We start from the raw sequence: 3785 nt of genomic DNA on the forward strand, positions 1-3785 counted from the left end.
TCAAACTCTGTTACTCATTCTGCCCCTTACCCTATCTTAGTAAGTCTGTTTCTTAATTAGAAACGTATTTTTCCATTATAATGAAAAATTTTAGGGAAATAGCGAATAAGAAGAAAAAAAAATCCACAACCCTAGGACTCTAACATAAATGTTATTAATTATATGGTTTGTTTTCTTCTAGGCTTATTTTCCTCGTATGTGTATTTTTGTTGTGGTTGTTTACTTCTTTTTACATAGCCAGAATCATACGTCACATGCAATTTTTGTGTTCTCTTCTTTTCGCTATTTAATATTATATTATGTTTTCTCATGTTACTACATATGTTGCAGATACAAAATGAAAGAGGAAATGCAGGTTTTAGCAAGGGGAGTGGACAACAGCTATCAAAGATCTCACATAAAGGAATGAATTGTTATTATCATTTGTGGGGACCCAATTCTTACCTAAATTGCTGAGCTGGGAAGAGAGAAGGCATAGCGGAGTACAAAGAAGCAAAACAGTCCCGAATTTTTGAAAACCGAAGATGAATTTGATGTCACAAGGGGCTAAATTCAAGACTCAAGACAAGTAACCCTCCTTGCTGAGCTAAGACAGAGGCAAGGCTAAATGTTTTGGTAGCATCTACCTAAACCGTATCCAGAAAAGAACGTCTTCTCATAGATATGGCCAGAAAGAGGGATGTTTGGGAAACACCACTCCTGGGGAAAAACATCTCCCCATGGGCTGTGGAAAGTTAGAAGCAAGTTACATTTCCCACTCCTTTCCCGGAAGGTTTCTAGAGAAGAAATGCAGAGGGAGGGCATCCTTCACGTCAGAGGGGATTTTTAGCTTCCTGACTGTGTTTTCTACTTTATCTTGGTCCCTCTTTCCTTTTCAGTTGCGCCATCAGACACCCACCCTGAACTAAGAAATACTACCCTACATGGATTAAGTTCTTCTCATTCAAACAACCTTCCTCTCCAGTCCACCTTTCAGTCCAACCTCTCTTGCTTTCCTTTGCTGACCCTCCCAAACGCAAGGCGTCCAGCCAGCTCCCTCGTGCCATTTCACCGTCCACCTTCGCCCTCACCACACACAGAAGCCAGGGCTGAGCAGCCATGGCAGAGCCTTCTTTTAAGAACTGAGCTACCCCCCTAAGGATGAATGCTGGGCTTTATTCTTTGGAGCTGCTGTCCTGTCTCCAGGGACACCAGCTGACCTACTATGTGTCAGGCCCTTTAATCCTTACAACAATGCTGGAAGGGTGATATGGCTCTTCTCAAATAACAGCTGAGGAAACTGGAACCCAGGATTTGTCTATGTAATAATATATAACATTGTAGAGATGGAAGAGAATTGAGAAAATACCCAAAAGTGCAGGAAAAAATACAAAGCAAAATTACCCATCATCCACCCTCCCAAAAGAAACACTGTTAATGTGTGTGTGTGTGTGTGTGTGTGTGTGTGTGTGTGAGACAGAGAGAGAGAGAGAGAGAGAGAGAGAGAGAGAGAGAGAGAGAGAGAGAGAGAGAGAGAAGGATAAACTATAGCACTGATGACACAGGTTTTGGATTATACTATTTCTTTTAGTTTACGAGGGCTGCCACAACAATGTACCACAAACGGAGTGGCTTAAACAACAGAAATTTGTTGTCTCACGGTTTTGGAGGCTGGAAGTCTGAGATGAAGGTGGGTAGGGCTGGTTCCTTCTGAGGGTTGTCAGGAGGGAGACTCTGTCCTCCAGGCCTTTCCCCTCGCTGCTGGCGGTTTGCTGGCAATCTTTGTTTTCCCTTGGCTTCTGCTGCAAACTCTGTCTTCATCTTCACATGTTCTCCCTGTGTGCACGGCTGCCTCTCCACATGGCATTCTTTTTACAAAAACAACAGTCGTATTGGATTAGGGACCCACCCTACTCCAGGATGACCTCATCTTAATTGAATAATTACATTTACAATAACCCTATTTCCAAATAAAGGCACATTATGAGGTAACGGAGGTTAGGACTTCAAGGTCTGAATTGGGGTGGGTGGGTGGGGGGCGACACAGTGCAACCCATAGCAACTATTTATATAATATTTCATCTTTCCCTCCCCCCCCACCCCCCATTTACCATTCTATCATGAACGTTTTCTGGGACAGGTACTTTTTTGTCAGAGAAAGGTTCTGGAATGTGCTGAGGGCATATATTGGCAGGGAGAAGAAGGCCTGAGTGGGGTACGACCTTGGAGAGCAACCCAAAGCCATGGGGGGCCGGCAGGAAATGAGAAAAAAGGGCAGGAGAGCTGTCAGAACACTGGCTATCATCATGGTTGTCTACCTCACAGGTTTTCTGAGGGCTTCTCAGAAACATGTATTAGGAAAGCAAAGCTGCCAGGACCGCCCAGTCTCCTCCGTGAGTCCCCCACCCACGTACCATTATTTAGCTTGGAAGAAATCCTGGAAGGAAGACGCAAGAGAAACCATAGAAACAGTCAAGAGGGGATAAATGTGAGGGAAGTTTTGGAAGGCGAATGTAGAAGATTCGTCAACTGGGAAGCACTATAATATAATTAAGAAGTCCTACATAGAGTCAGAGGAAAGTATTTTCAAATTCTCGCTTTCACACTCATTTTTCTGCAAGATCTTGGGCATTACTTCTGAGTCTGTCTCTAAGCTTCAAATTCCTCCCCTGAGAATAGTGCCTATTCATAGTGTTGTTGTGAGAATAAAAATGAGGTGATATATGTGAAGTACTTACTGTAGTGCCTGGTGTGAAGGAAACACTTCATTCATTCATTCATTCAACAAATATTTGGTGTGTATCCTTCCAGGGACTGTGTTGAATGCTAAATATACGGCGGTAAACAAAACTGACATGGTTCCTGTCCTCATGGAACTTATACTTTGGAAATAAAGGCACGTATTAAACAAACATACAACTAAACTCGATAATTACAAACTGTAAAAATAATTGAAAGAAAACAACTGATTTCTAAGATGGAAAAGTGGGAAAATTTAGTTTCATGGAGGTGGGGAGGGGAGGCCATTAGGGAGGGGCACTCTGAGGAAGTGACAATAAGCTGAGACCTGAAAGTAAAGTTGGAAATAGCCAGATGGAGGGGTGGGATGGGGAAGACGGTAGCAGGTAGAAGGAACAGGGCCTAAGGCAATAAGAGCTGGGTGCATTAGAGGAACTGAAAGAAACTCAGTGTGACTGGAGTGTAGTGGGGGGGTTGGGGGGAATTCAGAGGCACAGCGAGGAGAGGCTTTAAAAATCAAAGGCTTCGCTTCTTGTAAGTATATACATACATATATATACTTGTATATATATATATGTAAACTTGTAAACTTGTAGTTGACATTCATTAATGTAAACTTGTAGTTGACATTCATTATTGTTCAGCTTCAGCTTCAGGTGTACAGTGCAGTGATAAACGTCTAATTATTACTTTGTTTTGTGCACCTAAAACTAATAATAATAAAAATAAATAAATGGTGCTGGGAAAATTGGAAAGCCACGTGCAAAAGAATAAAGTAGACTGCATTCTGTAAAAAAAAAAAAAAAATCAAAGGCTTAGAGAGGTTGAGGAGGAACAAGGGGTTTAGAAAGTAAGAAGTCCTTTGAGACCTGGGAGGTAGAGGGTTCAGTGCCATGGTCAGTGTGGAAGATAGACAGCATGGGGTGAGGAAGTAAGGAAGTTAGCATAGGTTCTTTTGAGAAGTATTATGATGAAGGAAAAGAGAGTTGGAGGTGACAGCTCAAGGCAGAATTTCTTCTTTGTTCATTTCTATTTTAGATGGGGGAGTTTTTGAGCATTTTTCCAGG

General features: G+C 42.2%; 1 long non-coding RNA gene across 1 annotated transcript; it reads right to left on the reverse strand.

The window, feature by feature from the left end:
- Positions 1-1541: 1541 nt before the first annotated feature.
- On the reverse strand, positions 1542-3512 carry LOC141568558 (uncharacterized). Its single transcript, XR_012491710.2, has 2 exons — positions 2718-3512; positions 1542-1847 (listed from the first exon to the last, which is right to left on the reverse strand). It is a non-coding gene; the product is annotated as an uncharacterized LOC141568558 (long non-coding RNA).
- Between the last annotated feature and the right edge of the window lie 273 nt (positions 3513-3785).

Source organism: Rhinolophus sinicus, chromosome 7 (assembly GCF_057876585.1).
Source record: "Rhinolophus sinicus isolate RSI-liver-muscle chromosome 7, RSI-T2T, whole genome shotgun sequence".
In the NCBI taxonomy this organism is placed as follows: Eukaryota; Metazoa; Chordata; class Mammalia; order Chiroptera; family Rhinolophidae; genus Rhinolophus; species Rhinolophus sinicus.